The sequence below is a fragment of the Melospiza melodia genome, chromosome 19 (assembly GCF_035770615.1).
Source record: "Melospiza melodia melodia isolate bMelMel2 chromosome 19, bMelMel2.pri, whole genome shotgun sequence".
Lineage (NCBI taxonomy): Eukaryota > Metazoa > Chordata > Aves > Passeriformes > Passerellidae > Melospiza > Melospiza melodia.
Genome location: NC_086212.1, coordinates 10559664 through 10579889, shown reverse-complemented (window position 1 = coordinate 10579889; position 20226 = coordinate 10559664).

Sequence of the window (20226 nt, the reverse complement as noted above, 5' to 3'; positions counted from 1 at the left end):
CCTTTCTTTGCTTGTTTGTCAATTTTAATGCCAGCCTGTGTTTCTGACAGGTTCCCAGGAGGAAATCCTGCTCTTGTACATTATTCAGGACCCTTTAGGTGGGTAGGGTCCTCCTGGACCACAGGCTTTCCTCCTCCACCTGTTTCCAGCAGCTTCTTCCAAAACCTGAGAGCAGCACTGATGTGTTTTACAGCCCTGCAGAGTGTGAGGAGAAGTGACAAGATTTTCCTATAAATATGACTCTAATCACACAAATGTGCAAACCCCTTAGGAGGGATCCAGGTGAATTTCACACTCTGTGATAGGTTTTTGTTGTTGTTTCATTTTCTTACCCTTTCTTTTCCTTGTATGCCCCCTAATTTTTTACATCGCTGCAATTTCTGAGCTGCACCTCACCTTTTTTTCTTGTAGACAGCTCAGGCAACATCCCCAGAAACACAAAAAGGATCTAAATTAAACACTTCACAGCAATGCAGCACTTTGCAGCCTTGAATTGACTGTCAGTCCTCACACTCTCTCTCTTGGCCAGCAGCATAAAAATAGGCTGTCTCCTCTAAAATAAGTGGAAAACAAAGAAAAAGAACCAGGTTATCTCTGGGTGCCCAGCAGCACCATCAGATTTACTGGGTGTACATCAGGGGTTAATTTGGCTTAGAGAGATTCTGGTTTTTTGAAAAAATAAGCCTCTGATTTTCCTCTCATCCTATCTGTGCTTTTATTTGGTGGTTACCAATCCAGTAATGACACCCATACCCTTGTTAAACACAAAACCACCAAGTATTTTGCTGTTGTTGTGTTTTGAACACTGCATATATTCCTAATTTCAAGCATTTTACATCACCTGTACATGTCTGGCATCACTGCTCCCTGAGATGCTGCTTGCTGGGATATGAATTTTGTTAGCTTCCCTGGGGAAAATTCATTCTCTCGCTTGTTTTAACTTCTTGTTTTAATCTTGAAAAGGAGCAGTAGGGAGTAACCTTGCAAAGTAAGATGGATATTTAAGGGGGGGAAAAAAAGTAATTGCTGAGCAGGCCTTTTATATATATATAAGAAGCACTATTTTAAAATAATAATAATTAGAAATTTAAGTGTAGAAACACTCAAATAGAATTTTAGCAAAATTAGTGGAAATCCAAAAATAACACTGTAAGAATAATTAAGGCACTTTGCTCCTCACTCCTGAGAGATTTGGTAGGCTTGGCTCTCGTACAGCAGGAGCTGGATATCAATGCAGGGGGAGGGCTGTAAAGTAACTTACACCAGGTGAAGTCTGATGAGATGTAACTTAAATAGGAGCCTTTTAGGGCACGTTACAATAGCTCTACCTCTCTGCCCATTGCAGCAGCCTGCTTGCAAAGCAGTGGGATTTATTGTCTGTCACCTCCAGTGCTATTTATATGGGTAATTTAATTTAACACCAGCAGGACACTTCAAATAACTCTCCCCAGCATGGGAAGAACAATAACCTCGAGTGCATATTCACACAATATTTCTGACCTGCAGGGCTGGCCAGGTTTGGGAGGGGATGTGCCTTTTTCTGTTTGGAGGAGAACTGAAGGCAGATTTAAGGGGTTTCCTAATTCTCCTTTCCCAGAGATGTGTCTCCAGTGTTCATCCTGTCCCTGCCATTTCTTCCTCCCAGCTCTTGCATTTGCTGTATTATATTAAACTGCACAAATCACATCTGCATTTATGACCAAGCCTCAATTCTGGATGGTTTTTTTTCTGGACAATACACACATCCATTTTCAACAACTGACCCAGAAGCAGAGTGTGGCTCCTAGGGGACAGGGATGTGGAGGGAAAGGGATGGAAAACTCAGAACTGCATCCCTCGCCTCGCTGTGCCAGGCTGTGTTTGGGGTGCTGGCCCCTCTTGTTTTGGCTGCCGTGACATCAAACCTCAGTGGAAGTGCCAGTTCCACCAAGTTTCTATGCCACCCATTGCAATATGGTGCCTGTCTGTGTCGAGAGAGCGTTTCTAGGCTTGTGGAAAGGTGCCACATGCTCCCTCGCTGGTGCACAGAAATAAGGGAGCACTAATTAGGTCTGTGGTGTTGGCAGGGGGATGCATGTGTCAGGAAAAGAAAGCATGGGACTCTGCAGAAATCCAGCCATCTTCCCAGTGTATTCATCAATGTGTGTGAACCAGGAGGAAGAGTAATTCTGCATTTAAAGAACACAACCTGGGTTTCAGCACCAGGCTCCCGTGAAAGATGCAACCTTCCAAACTGAGCTGTGTCTGAATACATCACTGAACTTTATCTCACAGTGCAGCTGCCTGGGTGCTTCCAAATGTCACCAACTTTGGGGAGATTTCTGAGAGGGAATGTGCTCAGTGTGTCTTCAGCTGCCTTTATTAATGGAACCAGAGAGGGAACAACTGGAGACAAATGGCTCTGCTTGGCACATGGGAAATACTGATGCTGGTGTTTCATCCTGCAAATATCATTGGCTGGAGAGGAAGTTTTCCAAGCTGGGTTCCAGTTTAATTTACTGCATTCATGTCTGGGGAAGATGGTGGCCTAGTCTGCAAATTTGGTGGCCCAGGTGAGCACAAGATGCTCTGGGGTTACGCCTCACCCTTCATTTCCCTGCAGCACTAAACTCTCCTTTACTTTGGCTTCCATCAAACAGGACAACAAGAGGAGCCAATTCTCTGCATCAGCTCCACTGCCCAGGCCTGAGCATGGCCAACCCCAGCATTTTGCACTGGCTGCATCACGTGAAACCCTCTGTTGCACCCTGCCAGGTGCTGCTGCTCCTTACACTGCTGCTCCACAGCAGCTGAGTCCTGCCAAATCCTGGAGGCATTCCCACCCCTCACTCAGGGCGCTGATGGCTGAAGAAACATGCTCAGCTTTTTTGGGATCTGTGTTTAATTATTGCACTCAATTAGTCACTTCCCCCACCCCCACACTTTATTTATAATTTTTTTTTCCACGAGTCATGAAAAGGCTGCAGCCGAAAGAGATGACAGATGATTCACAGACAACCTTCTCTCCTGCTTTGTACTCCCAAGAACTTTGGGAACCAGAAAGCAAAGTAATTTTTGGACTAATGCAACATCCCCTGCAGGGGCTGTGTAGCAATCAATTACCCAGCCTCTCCCTTCTCCTTCCCTTTGGAGGCTCTGGCACCTGCACATTATGATTAATACAGGCTTGCAGGTAATACTGAGCATGTTGGAAGGTTTCCACGAGCCAAAGGCCATTTCACAGGCTGGGACGAGGGCTGTTAGGGAAAATAAGGGCATTGCAATTTCATAAAATGCATGGAGAGCTGGCTCTGGAGGGAGACACACCATCCTCCTTTGAGAGAGCACCCCAGAAGAGCAAAGCTTTATTTTCCCAGAGCCTTTTAGTGCCTGCTTAAGTTCTTGAGCTGTTACAGAAAATAGGAACATTTGGGGCCTATCAGTGTAATAGCTAATAATGGCCTCACAGTTTACTTATCTTCCCAGGAACCCTTTAATATACCCAGTCATTTTCTAACAGATGGGAAACAGGTATGGAGGAAACCTAAGCAGCTGCTCCAAGGTCATAAGGGAAGGCTGTGAGCTGAGTCCAAGTGTGCAGATCCTGAGTTAGATCTGTCACCAGGGGCATCCTTGGCTGGTGAGCATCAGGAGAGAACACAGGGAGAGCCAGGCCCTGTCCTGGGCTATCCTCAGCTCCCAGTTTGCTGCTGAGGGCTGAGGCTAAGCTGCCCTGATGGATTCTGCTGGGGTCTCAGGTGGACCTTGATCAATGGTAGCCAGGATTTAGCCTTGTGCAGCAGCAGCTTTGCTGGGAGACCTGAAGGAGCTGCTCACCTTGCAGAATGCAGATTATATCTATATCTATCTATCTATCTATCTATCTATCTATCTATCTATCTATCTATCTATCTATCTATCTATCTATCTATATCTAATCTATCTAGATATATATCTATATCTAATCTATATAGATATAGATATAGATATAGATATAGATATAGATATAGATATAGATATAGATATAGATATAGATATAGATCTAATCTATCTAGAAGATAGATTATAGATATATAGATAGATTATAGATATCTATCTAATCTATATCTATATATAGATAGATTAAAGATCTATATCTATATATATAATCTATCTATATCTATATAATCTATATCTATATCTATATCTATATCTATGTCATCTATATCTAGGTCTATGTCTATATCTGTATCTATATCTATATATCTATATCTATATCTATATCTATATCTACATCTATATCTATATCTATATAATCTATATCTATCTATATAATCTATATCTATATCTATCTATAAACCTGCCTCCCTCATGCACCTGGTGAGGTCCAGCTCAGTGCCAGGGGCTTTGCTCCCCTTTTTACTGAGCCCACCCCGCTCAGGCTCACGATGCTCCCCATCAATTCCTGTTCATAGAGAATTTCCACATTAATGCTTTGTGTGGTGCCTCTCGCAGTGAGATGCAGCAAGGAGTTTGTACAAACCCCTCCAGGGACTAGAGAGGGACCTGCTGCTCTGCCCTGCAGCTCCCTGGCAGCCTGGGAACAGCTCACAGAGGGGATGGTCCCTCCTGGGCTCCCCAGCACGTCCTCTGGGAGCCCCCAGACCCAAGAGGTGACATTTTCAAATCTGTCAGGCTATTTTAAAGAGGGCCATGTCTTTTTTTAAAAAACGCTTCAGGGAAACAGATGCTCGAGTTGTTCTTTAATCTAGAAGGTAACTGCTAATTAGTTTTGTATACAGCATAAGCCTTCTCTCCACATGGCATATTTTGTGTCAGCGAAGGATCCCTGTCAGGGACTTTATCTGTTTGCTGTCCTCCCCTGGTACTCAAGAAAGAAATGGAGATTCCATCATCAACTCTGCCTTTCCCCTTTCATTACTGCTCTCTTAAAAATCCAACCATGCCTCCTGTGTGGCTGAAATGGGGTGTTTGGAGGAGGGGACCAGCCCCTTCCCCCTGGCCCTGCTCACCCTCTCTCCACGTGTGTGCTGTGGCGGCAAGGCAGGTTTTTTCTCTTTCAGCAGGGCCCCTCTGCCACATGGGGATTGCACATATGTGGGCGGAATACAGTGCATGGCCCATTTGAAGTCGTCTTTATAAATATTCAATTCCCCTTGACGCAACGGGCAACACAGCAAAGCAGCCCCTCATGGTCTTGCATGCCAATAATTTGCAGATTAAAACTCCTCCAACGTGCATCTCCACAATGGGGCCTGCCTTATGTGGAATGGGCCTGTGAAACTATTGTGGTGATAATCTGGGGATTAAGAGACTTTAATAAAAAGCTTTGACATGACAGGTCATAGCTGCTCTGGAGGAGAAAAAAAAAAAAATAAAAAAGAAAAATCAAATCTGTTACTCCCGAATGGCTTAATCCTGTGTGAGCCAGGATCCTCACTCTCAAAGGGTGCCAGGGGGATTCAGAGGCACTCAGCACCTTGCTCCAGGAGCTCGTGGCCTCCCAGGACAGGGTTAATTGCCTCTGGAGCCTGCTGTCCTCACTGTGCCCTCTACAGCCACCCTGGGGGGACTCTGGTGCCTTTCCAGAGCTTTCCTTAAAATCCATCACTCCTTAACCCGTGGCTGCAGAGGGTCCTCTTTGCCTTCATCCTCCTGGCCATGGCCCAGCCCATGCTCCTTGTGTTGCTCTGGTGTGTTTTGGGCAGGACTCCCAGTTTGGGACCCCACACAGAGCCTGGGCCCACCCACATTAATTACATTTGGGTTTCTCACTGAAATAGGAGTCTGCAGCAACCCTCACCCAGCGCTTGTCTCTAAACAAACTGTTAATATTTTAAGTGTCTTTCATTAGCCTGAGTCTAATTAATTAAAGGTTTATGAAAAACAATTAGGTTTTGATAGGGATCACCTTCTCTGGAGTCCCATGTCTGTGCTGAAAAAAGAGAGGGGTTAGAAAGGCTCAGGTTGAAATTCAGAACTGCAGTGAGTAAGAGAATACACAAATCCCACATGGATTGGGGAAATTAGGACATTTGGTGCCAGATTGTCTGACTAATTAGATTTCTATCAAGTCCTCAGGGACTGGCTGATGCAGCATTTTAATTTAAAGCTGCAGCAGTAGCAGCAGCAGCTTCTTTCCTTCTTCTCATGCTCTTCATATCAAATGGTCTGTGCTTTCCACCAGCAATCATTTCCCTTTCTAATGCTGGACCTCTGCAAGGACCAAACCTTGTTCTGTGCTCTTCAGGAAGGGTCTGCTTTGCTGGAGCCCAACACACTGCTGGGTTTTGTTTGAATGAGGAAACCCTCAGTGCCTGCAAAGGGATTTTCCCATTTCATGGAGCATGGCATTCCTTGACAGACACGTGGGGTAATCTCACATAGGAAAAAAGCTGAGGTGCCTTGGAGTTACCCAGTCCGTCAGCCAGCTTTTATAACTGGGAGCATCATCAAAAATTGTTGTATTCCACAGAAACAGGAAAAGCAGACCAAGGAAATGTTCCAGCACGCTGCTCTCTGGACTTGCGCTCTGAACTCTTCACCAGGCACCAGGAGCTTTGCATTCCAGATGAAAAAGTGGCAATTTCTTGGAGTCAGTTCATTTCCACCCCGAACCACCTGAAATGAAGATCAATGCTCAACAGATGCTCCCTGCAGGGAGAACAGGGTGGCACCTCTTTCAATCATGTTCATTTCAAATATGGTGATGCAATTGTTCTGCAGCCAGATGGGGGCTGGAGCACAGAGCAGGTTGGTGGCAAAGCCCAAGTCCAAGGTCCCTGTCCCCGAGCTGTATTGCTGGTCCAGGTGCCTTATTTAGAGTAGATGCCTAACTTTTAAGCCTATGAAGTTAAAGGGACTGAATTTGGGCTTAATAGGTATAGAGCAAAGCACAAATCATCAAATTGTCAAATTCCTACTTAGTAGGCACCTAAATTTAGTGTTAATTGCACTAAAATTAGTTAGCATTATTGAAATAGAATAAGTGGGGGTTTTTTAAAGCCACTTCTTACTTAACAGTATGAGATTGCAAATATTCCTGTGCACTATGTAATGAAAAATTATTATGCTATTATTGCTATTTTATATGATGGATACATAATTAACAATGTCTGTAGAATCATTTCTTCTCCCATTTTGCTCTACTTCTTCCGGATTATTTTATCAAAAAAAAGAAGAAAGAAAAAGAAAGGAAAAGAAGATAATGGAATTATATCTTATGCTTCAATGAAACTGAAAACTATTATTCCTCTCGATAACCAAGCCCAGCAAAGTCAACCATTCCAGTGAATATTAAACACAAAAAGTACATTTCAGATGTATTATGAATCTGCTGCTAAGTCTTTAACTCATTGCTTTGTGAAGGGGAGTTCAGCAGTGGAGGGAGCTCAAATGAAATCACAGCCTCTGCAGACATTGAATTTCCCAGCGTTCATTGATTGCAAGCAGGCCTGTAACGTTATTGAAATGGTTTCACTTAACCTCATTTCCCCGGTATTATTCTGTTATGCTTTTTGGGGAAGGTTATATAATACTTATTTACTCCTGTCAGTGATCCCCAGATGCTGAAAATGATTGAAGCCCCTGTGATCCAGCCAGGTGCAGGAGCAACAGGAGCCAACAGCCCCATTTGGGGCCTGATCATTTCAATTTACAGGTGAGGTGCTAAAGAGGGAAAAGGCCAGATATTGCTGTAAAATATCCAGTGATGGATGAGATGTGGGCAATACAGGAACACAACAAGGAGAACATTCCAAGCCCCCAAGTGCCCAGAGCTGCTGGGCTCTGAGAGATGCCATGAGTATCACAGGAAGAGCAAATGAGTTTGAGATTCTGTGAAAATGCAGCTCTTTTTTGGGGCCCTAAGAGGGATCTTGGATCTCCTGAAAAGATGAAGAGCCAAATTTCTCACACCCAGTTCTGTGGAGCCATAAAGTGCTCCTACAATTTTGTGCTTTTTCACCTTTGAAATGTCAGAACAGAAAGAAAAGGCAGAATGATGATTATAAAACTTGTTTTCAGCAAGATGTTTCTGGATAAAGATGTTGTTTCCCTTTGCTGTTTTTCTCCTCACCCAGCAGATAAATATAACAATTTCCAAGCTATTTGGATTAACTAGAAATTAATTTTCTTTCTTCTCCTTTTCCTTTCACTGAAAGAAAAACAACTGAACAAGCCGCTGTTCTGCATTGATGATACTTTCATTTCCCTTTCTTTCATTTTAAATCCCATTTTATTTTCAAATTAAAACAAGGCACGTCTAGAGAATAATTCCTCTCATTGGAAGGTAGTCATCAGAAATGGGAAGGAGAGATGTGCACTTTGTGTTCCTGTATTGTGAAACCTGGCTGACGTGTCTACCTGAAGTATTGGTTTGAAAATTATCAAAATGTGATCAATTTTACTTTTCCTGAATATAATTCCTTCATTCAACTCTGCATTATACCCCTGAAAAATTGTCTGTGGCTCCAACAGGACAAATAGAGTTTTGAAAATGAACTTGTTACCTGAAGATGCAATTATTTTGGTTTGCAAAGTGCATACTGTGAAAACATTGCCCTGAGTGACCATGATAAATGATAAATGATAATTTATATTCTTATAATTCTGTGAATAACAGTCTGAAAACTTGAGGATTGCTTCCCAACCATAATCTAACAAATCTAGCCAGAATTTTTGAAGAAAAGGCCAAAAAGTCTTGTTTCAACAGTGTCCAGATACAAATACTTTTGTTTCTAATTCACTCTTCCAGGATTTATCCATATCTCCTGATTATGAGCAGGATGAGTGACAATAATGAGAGGGAGGGTCCCAGGTCCTGCAGGCAGCAGGGTGAGGTGGTGCTGGGCCCCGTGTCACACTGTGGAGATGTGACACATTCTGCTCAATCATTCTGCACAGTGTAAAAGTGAATCTGATGTCTGTAGAAAGTGCCTGACTGCCCTCCTTCAGGCAGCTGGGAAACTGGGACAGGGATACTAAAAATCCTGGGGACAGTGCATCATTCAACCATTCCTTTCTTGCTGCCCATCCTCTTGCTTGTCATGTCAGACCTTTTTGCTCTCTCCCACTGCCTGCAAGGAGGTGGGAGCCAAGTGGGGTTGAGAAGCCACAGGACGAGGAGAAACGGCCTCAAGTTGCGCCAGAGTAGGTTTAGATTGGTTTTTAAGGAAAATTTCTTCTCTGAAAGGGCTGTCCAGCACTGGCACAGGCTGGCCAGGGTGGTGGTGGAGTCCCCATCCCTGGGGGGTTTTAAAAGCCCTGTGGATGTGGGGACATGGGTTACTGGTGGGCTTGGCAGTGCTGGGGGAATGGTTGGACTCGATGATCTTAGAGGGCTTTTCCAACCTAAACGATTCCATGATTCTATGATTCTAATTAGTCTCATTTGCTGACACACAAGCCTTTAATTGCAAGTTGAATAATTAGACATATCTGCATATGCAAATGAATAGGGTTATACTATGTCACTCAACATGATTTCTCTGGAGACAAATAGCTCTCTATATTTCAGGAGAGAATATGATATATTAATTTACTTAGACAAATAACTTTATTTAGAACGAGCCCGCTCTCATGTTTGTTTATATACAGCAATAAGAGAAGAAACAGAAGAGATTTTATGTGGAAGGAAACAGCTGGAAGATACTAATTTATGGTGGGGTGGGGGGAGTGGTGGGAAATCCTCACAAACCGTAATTCTTGTGTGCAGTGAGAGGTGGGAGCAGGGAACCTTCTCTGGGCAAGAACCTTCTCTTGGAGGGTCGGGAGGGGCTGTGGCCTCACTGGGACCACCGCTCCCACCCCGCGCATCCCAACCCGCTTCCATCCTCATTAGCGCACCCCGTCGTGCGCGCTCCGAGAGGCGCTGGCAGCGCCCGGCCCGTTGTTCCCCATCCAGATGGCCGCGGCAGCGCAGCCACGGGGCGGCCGCAGCCGGGATGCTCGGCCCTCCTCCGCCTGCATGCGGCCCGAATCCTGACCGGGCAGCACGGAGGGGGGCTGCCGGTGCCGGGCACCCCGCTTGGGGCCGGGCATCCCGCTTGGGGCCGGGCACCCCGCTTGGGGCACTCGCCGGAGCCCTCGGGATAATTCACACCGCGCTGCCGTGCGGGCCGGGACGCGGCAGGAGGGGGAATCCCAGGCTGGTCATTTGTGGGGGGCTTGGAAAAACCGCACGGGGGAAGCGGGGGGAGCAGCAGCTGCGAGCAGAGCACGTGGGAGCGGTGATGGCATTTGGAAGCGGGGATATTTGGAGGCGGTGATGTTGGGAAGCAGGGCATGTTTGGAAGAGGGGATGCTCGGAAGAGGGGATATTTCCACGCCTGCCGGCATTGCCCTCGGCCCGGCCCGGTGTTAAGGTAATGCCCAGCACAGAATGGAAATCTGCTCCCGAGTAACGCGGAGCCGGACCGGGGACGAGAATAGCGCTGCTCGCTCGGGACTGCCCCGGCGGCTGTGCTGCAGCCGCGGCGGCGGGACAGCGGGGAGCCGGGCTGGGACCCTCCGGCCCCCCTGGTCCGCCTTTGTCCCCCCTGTCCCTCTGTGTCCCCCCGGTCCCCCCGAGCCGCCGCTCCGCCCGCTCCGTTACCGCGGCAACCGCGGCGGCTGCAGGGGCGCGCGGCGCCGGCAGGGGGCAGCACCCGCACGGGCCTGCCCGGGGCGGCGGCAGCGGGAAACGGATCGGGAACGGGAACGGGATCGGGATCCGGAATGGGATCGGGATCGGGAACGGGATCGGGATCGGGAATGGGATCCGGAACGGGATCGGGAACGGGATCGGGAATGGGATCCGAAATGGGATCCGGAATGGGATCGGGAACGGGATCGGGATCGGGAATGGGATCCGAAATGGGATCCGGAATGGGATCGGGAACGGGATCGGGATCGGGAATGGGATCCGGAATGGGATCGGGAACGGGATCGGGATCGGGAATAGGATCCGGAATGGGATCGGGATCGGGAATGGGATCGGGATCCGGAATGGGATCGGGAATGGGATCCAGAATGGAATCGGGATCGGGAATGGGGTCGGGATCCGGAAATGGATCCGGAATGGGATCGGGAATGGGGTCGTGAATGGGATCCGGAATAGGATCGAGAATGGGAATGGGAATGGGATGGGGATGGGGAACGGGATCAGGATCGGGAATAGGATCGGGATTGGGAATGGGAATGGGTTCGGGATCGGGATCAGGATAGGGATCGGGAATGGGATCGGGAATGGGAATGGGAACAGGATTGGGAATGGGAATGGGATCGAGAATGGGAATGGGATCGGGATGGGGATCGAGATCGGGAACGGATCGGGAAAGGGAATGGGAACTGGAACAAGAAGAGGATTGGGATCAGGAACAGGACTGGGATAGGGAACAGAACTGGGAATGGGAAGAGTACCAGGATCGGGATCAGGACTGGGGCAGGGGAGCAGGATGGGGTGGGATGGGATGGGGTTATGAACAGAATTCCCATTCAGGACTCATATCTCTAGCAGGATGCCTAAATCACGTTCAAGATTTCTAAAACCATCCCGAGTCACTGACTTGGCAGGATCTGATGATGCAACTTGCTTCCCATCGTTTCTGAACTTCTTCTTCCATCCCGATTTTGAACTTTTAGGTCAAGCATCACTGCCTTGATTTAGGCACAGATGTATCTGTCATGGGAAGCTCACAGAAAGATTAGTGTCCCCCTGCTCTGTCCCTCTGCCTAGCTAAGGGAATGGCCACATCTGCTGTCAGCACAAATCACATATAAAATTACTGTGAGTTACTCAAAGATACTCCTGGGTAAATTGGATTTTGGTTAACTCACACTTTATTAGTGAAATACAGCTATGAGCTAAGGGAAATTGCAGTAAACAGCTACATTCTTAATGCAGGCTGGTACTACACCCTTAATGCTCTACATACAGCACTTCTTTAATGCAAAGAAGTCTTGTGATATCAAAAAGATGAGGAAAATGGCTGATAAGGCATCCAGTCCTCTGTGCCATTTTTTAAAATTAAATTGTCAGACAATCTCACTAAGGTGCTGTGTCATGCCTCAAAATTTTAGGATTCCACAACCAAAAACCTCCTGAAGCCCTTTAAGTTATTCAGTGTGTGCTGGTGCTGCAGGAGTTAACCAGTGGAGAGGGTGGAATCTGCATAGGGCTGATTTGGGAAAAAAAAAAAAAAAAAAAGAAATGCAGCTTAGCTGAGTCTGAGTGGGATTTGGGGAATGGCATTTCTGAAGGGAAACCTGTCCTAGATCAGAGCTGCCATGCTGTGCAAGGGGCATCGTGCTGGAGGCTGGTGAGGCTCTAATTCACACCCAGAAAGATCCCTCTATGAGACACAGGTTATTTATCACTTCCCATCTTGGTGCTTTCCCCCCACAGTGGTGCAGGAGGGTGATGGGTGGTCCTTGGGGCCACCCATGGGTGCTGACATCCTGCCCTGGCCACCACAGCACCATGACCTGACCTTGCATGGAGCCACACACCCCATGGCTCCTCCAAAGCTGCAATAATTTGTTCAAATTGAGTCTTTCCCCACTGTATTATCATTGTCATTATTATTATTGTCACAATAATTATTATTGAATATTTCTACACACTGCAAATGGGAGCTGCATCCAGCCCCAGTCTGTTCTGTGCAGTTTTTCCTATAAAAGAACCTCCACGTGATTGATCCTTTCTCTTGCTCCAGAACCTATTTCCTATTTCCAGAACCTATGTTTTAGGGGTGTATGTGTGCTGGGAGCCATCCTGCCTTTCTCCCCTGATTCAGGGGGGTTTTGGGATGTCTGAGCCCTGTTGGAAACTCCTCTGGGGTGATGAAATCACACAGGTGCATTTCTGTCCCCCTCCCTGGGACAGCTCAGTGCTGTGTTCATGCAGTTCTAATGACACCCAGAGTCCCTGCAGGCTTCCCTGCTGTGCTGTGGCTGTGTGTGTACATGGATTTCCCTGTGCACACACCCAAATATGGCATTTTTTGGGAAAGGTGGTGTCACAGTGTCATGATGCTTTGCTAAAACCCATCAAGTTGTCATTCCCATTAATGCCTTCCTAATCCCAGTGTCTTGGTGAAGAGTGATCACAGCACAGATTTGGCTTCAGAAAAGCTGTGGAGCTCTTTTCCCTTGTTCCTGGTTTTATTCTCCCTATGTGAGTACAGCATTTTAAGGCAGGTTTCAGCTCAGCATTGCCCTTTTGATTCTCTCTAACCATTCCTTTGCATCGTGGCAACACAGAGCTTTCACAGCATAAACAAGTCCAAGGAATAGATGGATTTCCTCCCTATGAAATAAGTAAAGCAGATGATTGAATAAAGTTTCATTTCCCTGCCTGGTTCAGCAGCTCTCTCTTGCTCTATTACATTTCCTAACTTGCCTCAGCAACTCTCTTAGCCAGCTCTGTGACTCCCTGAGTGGGTGATGCTGTTGGGTTTCCTCTGCACTTGAAATCCTGGCCTGACCCTTTTACACAGGGCCAAATGCTGCTCTCAATTCCCCCGGGTTAATCCAGAGTAAATCCCTGGGATTAACTGGATTTAACCCTGTGCTGGCTGGGTGCTGTGTGCAGCCCTGGCTGGTGGTGCTGCCCAGGGTCTGCTGGGATCTGTGCCCTTGCCAGGAGCCACAGAATGGGTAAAGAAATGCTGAATAAACTAATAAATCACCCCACACTCCACAAGCAATGGCAGGGCAACCACCTCCTGATGGAGCAGATCCACCCAAAGTCACCCTTAGCAAAACCATCTCTTCCTCCCACTTTCTCATCTTCCCTCCCTCTCTGCCTGCCCTGAGAGTTTTGCTGCACAGTTTATCAGGATTTATTTTATTTTCATTCTCTCTGGTTTCCTCCCTAGGACCACATGACATCTAGAATGAGGATTTGGGCAGCTGTGCCCATCACATGCAGGTTTTTCCCTGCTCTCCCTCCTTGGGATGGCAGCACAGGGTTTTGTTCTAGTGGTTTTCTTTAGGAGCTGGCTGAAATATTCATGGCCTTTGTTTGGCCAAGCCCTGTGTGGGATTGCTTTTTTTACCTGCTGGCTATTTTCTTGACCTAAAGTGAATGAGAGGAGGTTCTCTCTCTGTGGGACCCAGGCAGGGAGCTCATCCTTCCTCTGACTGTGCATTTTCCTGACACTTTCCATGTCCATCATCCCCGAGGATGCTGTGGCTCCAGCTGGGCGCGGAGGGCACAAAGTGTGGGGTGAGGATGACTCTGGTCCTGTCAGCCTTGGATGATGGGGGGCTTTGGGCTCACTCACCCTCTGCCTTGTGCACACCCTGCTAAGCTGTTTCCCTCTGTTTGCATCCCTACCTCACCTTCCTGGTCGGGCATGGCCTGGATGAGTCCCTTTGGCTTTCCCCGTGTGCAGCGAGGGGGAAGCGCTCACCTCTCACTCCCCAAACCCTCTTCTGTCTCCTCCACCTCTATTCCACCCTTCCCCCTGGCACAGGAGGCTGCTGGAGAAAGAGAGCAGCAAGCCCCAAAGACGTGTCATTGTGCTGAGTGCTTTCAAACCTTGCAGGATGTCACTGTGTCACAATTTCAGTTCATTAGGTGGCGCAGGGAAGGCGCCGTGACATCAAAGCGCTCCTTTTCCCTATAGAAAAGGGAGCAGCTCTTTTGATCTCAGCCCCCAGCATCCCCCCCAGATTAATATTTACTTGTACAACCCAAACCTGCCGGGATCCTGTGCTTGATTCTGCCATATGTTCTGGGGAGCTTTTCCTTGCTTCCCCGCTTTTCTTTGGGAGGTGGTTTGTCGGCGGGGGGAGGAGTAAGCAGTAATTTTTAGATGTTTATTTATTTCCCTGCTACCCTCTGCTCCTCGGGCACAGCAGGGGAGGGCACCCAACCTATTTCGTGTCAACCAGTTGCTTTGAAGCTTGCCACAATCAAACGCTTTTATTTTGGGGAACCCAGCCAGCTGTTTGTTTGCTTCCCTGCCTTATATTGATTCAAGGAGATAATCCCCCAGGCCCCACGTGCTTAATCTGTGAGCTGCTAACGTTGCATGAGATATGGAAACAGTCCCTTTGCCCCTGGATTGCTGGATATTTATGGCTGAAAGCAGAGGTTTAGAGCATTATGCTCATTTTTGGAGCAGCACGGAATGCGGGTGTGGGGCTCAGAGCACAGACTGCTGGGGGCTTTGGTGGGGATTTTGCAGCCCTAATTCGGTGACAAAAGGTGGCCTTGTGCTTTGTGTTGTAGGAATATTCGGGTATAATTTGGTTCCTAGCGAGTCATTAGGATTTGTAACGTCAGGGTTCAGCCACTGGCAGAATCTGAGCAGGAGCAGCGGATGCTCCCTGAGAATCCAAAATGCAGGGCAGGAATTCAGGATGGGGAAAAACTCAGCACAAGGGTGAAATCCCAATCTCTGCCCCTCCCCAAAAAAGAGGGACCAAACCTCAAAGCCAATTTGAGCAGGATCTGGCTCTCACTGCGTTAGCAGCTGACAAAATGGAGTGGAAATGAATTCAATTCAGAGACATCTAATTTAATGAGAGACTCTCTAAGAATAATTTTGCTGCAGATGCTTAAAGTGATTTCAACTTGAAAAGCAGGAAAGACAGACAAGATGATGGAAAATGACTATGGAATTTATACCTTCCTCCCCTTGCTTTAAGCCCTGCACATCCTGTGCATGTCCTGGCATGAAAGCTGGAGAAAACCTGTGCAAGCAAAGCTATTTCTCCTGGTTTAATTGCCCTGACACAAAGAGGTGGCCACTGAAGGTGTACACAGCCACCTGTCCTGCACCCACAGGGACCAGTCTGCAGGCAAAATCTGTGGGTTTTTTAATGAATTCTTTGAGGTGTTTTAAGTGCTGCTTGCAGAGTGCAAACAGGCAATATTTAAAAGGTGTGCTCTGGATATCAGTCATTCACACCATCCTGGGGAGCTCTAGATGATACTTCTGTGCCCTAAGTGCTGTTTGAGAAGGCAGATCTCCAAAGTCCTGACACAGAGACTGTTGCTGGTAATAACACATGACCAATATTCTTTCTACTTTTTCTCCCCCCCTGCATTTTTCCTTCCTGCTGTTTAGGGGGTTTAAACAGCCTTGATTTTCTGTGGCTGACAACACACCCCATATGCTATTTATCTTGTCAGAACTCTCTCCCTCTGCCCTCAGCTCCCATTTTGTTCTCATTAATAGTGATTATGAAAAATGGGGCTAAATACTTACTTTCATATGATTTATCCAAATGTTGAACTGCGTAATTGGAGAAGCTAAGACATTATCCCTTCAGATTCTGTCAAGACTCAATTTCTGCATTCGATTTAATTTTGAGACTCATGACCCTTAACAGTACATGTATTTATTGCCTTTATGGTGGCTCTGCTGTACAATATATCTATCAATCAGAAGCAGGAAGCTGCATATTATTTATAAGGATTTCAATAGTCAGTGTTTTTTGAGAACGCTTGTCCTTAGCACGCAGTTATTAACACAGGGCCCCCAGATACAACAAAATTGAAAGTCAGCTGGAAGGAATGCCCTTATAATGAAGATATTTAATAACTGGCATCAGACTCTGATTTTCCTTTTGGTGACAGAAGTGAAGTGTGAGCAAAGGCAGGGGAGCGCTTTGTGCTGCAGAAACCTCGCCTGCCCCTTCCAGGGCCTGATCCCTTCCACTTCCCACTGGAAATGGCTCATGTCTGAAAGGCACTGGGGCACACACTTCTCAAATTTGGTGCTGCCTTCCTGAGCTCCCTTGTTATTGCACACACACACACACACACACACACACGGCGCCTACAGCAGCTGTGGCGCTGCCTCACAGGGATTCGGTGCATCCTTCTCCCTTTCCTAATCCATCATTTCCACGCCTGTGTTTCATAAATCACTTTTGCCCAGTGTTGGCCCTGAGGGCAGCTGAATGCAAATGGTTCTCTGCAGCCTAAGAGTCTCCATCCCATGGATTGTCAAGGTGCAACTCGGATTGAATCCGAATCTCCTCGAGGCATTGGAGCTGCTGGGAAACACCAAAGCACCACAGAAACTCAACCCCACCATTGCCAACACCACCACCCCACTTCCCAAATCAGCCCTGACACAGTGTTGAAATTGTTAATAAAAGGAGTAATCAAGCTGCTAATATCTGCAATCACCATTTTGGAAAAAAAAAAGAGATAATAGGGCAACCATCAGGGAGTACAGTTAATGTATAAAACAATTACTGTAGTCAGATGCTTAAGTAAGAGCCATAGTGGTAACAAAGGCATTACTGTACAGAGCACTGTGTACAATACAGAGGAGATTTTATTTGTGATGCCAGGATGGAAAAAAAAAAAACCAAAACAACTCTAAGAGGAAACTGAGGCATTTTCACCAAATTTTCAGCAGCAGCCTCTTCCCTTGGCATGAAACCTGCTAGCACATGTGTGCACACACACATATATCTGCACACAAATACCGCTTTAACTTGGAATCACTTGTTATAGAAATTAATATGATTATTTTAAGCACACTTGTTTGCTGCCAGCTAGCTCATGTCAGTGGTCATCTCTTTTTTAAATACTATACATACAATAGTAGCAATTTCAAATCCTAACAGCAGCAATCAGCCAGGAGAGCTTTGGTTCAAGTGGGCCTTTTAAACAAAAGCTTCCCAGTCCCATTTTTGATAGGGATCTAACTGCTAATCTTTTATTTTGCAGCCAGCCAGAGTCTTGGGCACAGCTCTTGCCTCCTTGTGAGACTCTTACAGGGAATAATAAGAACATTGATTTTTGTTTTTAGACTCGTAACACCACAATGATTTCCCCCCACTCTATTTTCTCCAGCATTTGGTGGGTTTTGCTCAGCTTTAATTGCTACAAAGCTCTCCTGTTTTCTGTTGTTAGCACTAAATCCCTGCCCTGTTCTCTGCCACACGGCAGTGGTTGGGACATTTTATTGTCTCTTTAATCCCAAATATTCTGCTGTGCATCTTCCTCTGCAAGCAGGAAACACTGCCTGGAGAACCCCAAAGCACAGAGAAAAAACATGAAGGATATCAAGAAAAGGGCTGGCTGGGGCATCCTGGTTGAATATCTGTGGGGCAGGAGGTGTTTGCTGGGAGAGGGATGCTGGGAAAGAATTTTGCTGGTTTTAGCTTAAGGGTGAATGCGAGAGTGGAAGTACCAAAATCATTTTGACTGGAGTGCCTTGGGTTTATTCAGAAGTGTTTGTGTCTATGCAGCCAATATTGTCACCAGTAATTTTTTTTATGAAACCTCTCGTTTTAGATATCCCAATTTTCTATTAATGAAATATTTTTCCCTGTAGTGAACATTTTTAAAATGTGTACAAGGCATTTCAGTGCTTTCCCTGCCTTCAACTTCAAAAAGTTAGGAAAAAGTCGATATTCAAAATACTTTTATCAGCTTTAATAAAAATATTTTCCTCTAGTTTTGGGGTTATGCTATGATCTGCATATTAGGAGAAATCAAAGTCAGCAAAATTGTATCTCCATTAAATAAATGAAGAGATTGATCTACTGTGTCACTCCTTCTGGTTGGATTGTACATGGAGCAAAGACAATAACAATACTCAGGTCATCAAGCACTTTTCATTAAAACTTGGTTTCATATTGTTCCAAATTTTAACTATTAACCCAAATTTTAAAGACAAAAAAATGCACTCATTTCTAAGAATAAAATCAATAAAAATCAGGAAGCTATGTCCAGTAAATAACTATTCTTGGCACCTGTCTCAGAACTTTATGGGTATCTTCCCCTCATACTGGGATTTGCAAAAGGCTGTGTCCTCTTCCCCATGAACTTTGCATTTATCCATTCCTCTAGTGCTCTCTGGCTCCTGTGGGAAATCTCTTTAATGCTGGAAATCCTGAGGTTAACTAGTTACAATTGGTATTTATTTATTAAAAGCACCGGCTGGTCTGGAGGCTGAGCAAGGGTGGGTTTCTCATTCAGGAGATCCAGGGATTTACCTGGGGGACCAAAATCAGCTGAGCCCAAAGGGTCCCATCCCTTCCTGGGTGAATCACCAGGTCCCCTCTGATGCACCAGGGATGCAGGAGACCTCCTCCCTTCATCCCAGCGTCCTTCACTGCACAGACCTGCAAATCCTGGTTGTTATTTTTAAAGGTTTTTTTCGAATTTTATCGCTTGCCTTTTTTATGGCCAGGCAGTCACCTGTCAGCATCAATTACGGGAGTTAATATTGACATCCTCTTAAAAGAGGTTTAAATATTAAAGTGTAAAGGGACTTGCTCAGGGCTTCATCTCTTTGTGGTGCTCGTCAATAAGAGCTGAACTTGCAGAACAGTTGTCACAGCGATTTTTTGTGTCTCGCGCTGACGCGATGCCTGAGCGGCAAATGTCGCCGGAATTTTTCAAATGAGCAAACTGCACTTATTAATTATGGTAATAATGACGACTCCACAGAGCTGCTCCGAGGGAAACAATAGCTGAAACTTGCTCCTTGCAAAAGGGGCAGCACAGGAGCTCTTGCCTTTGTTGTTTTTAGAGGCTTTAATGCAGGCAAAAAAAAAAAAATCATCTTTTGCTTCTGGGGAAATAACCTTTCACACACATAAACCCAGACCCTCAATATGCATATCTTTATTTTAACCACCATGGTATTTATTGATTTTCCCTGCAATTATGCAGTGCTGTATTTATTTGCAGCTGGGCTCTGCTGTGCCATATATTAAACCTCCCTTCCTCCAGTGGTGGCTCTTTAGAAAAATGCTTCTGATTTCCCCTCAGAGTATGGGGTCAATAGGCCATAACTTATGATTTTGAACCTATAGCCAGACCTAATTTATGGATCATTTCTGGCTTCTTGTGTTTAACTGTTTCTGGGAGAGGGTTTCATCAGAGGGAGGGAGCAGATCTATGAGCACAGCTGAGATCCAGACCTATGGACTGTAGGAAAGCTCTGGGCAATGCTAGAGCTAATTCAGACTTGCCTCTCTATAAATTATGTATAATTCTTCTGAAAAATGTTTGTATTTCCTAATATAGCTCTAGATTATCTCACTAAAATAAGGGAAATGTTGTTAAGAAAGCCAATTTTCATGTGTCAGAAATTAATTTTCATTTGGTAAGTACGGAATGCATTCAATTCTCAAATTTTATTTATTGGGCTAATATTGACAAAATATGGATTTGCTTTCCTGACTCCACAACTTTGGCAATATTTGCCATGGACGTAAGGTGAAGGTTTTACATTGGAATATGTAACCATTATAAAGAAATAATCTCCTGGTCCCTGGCAT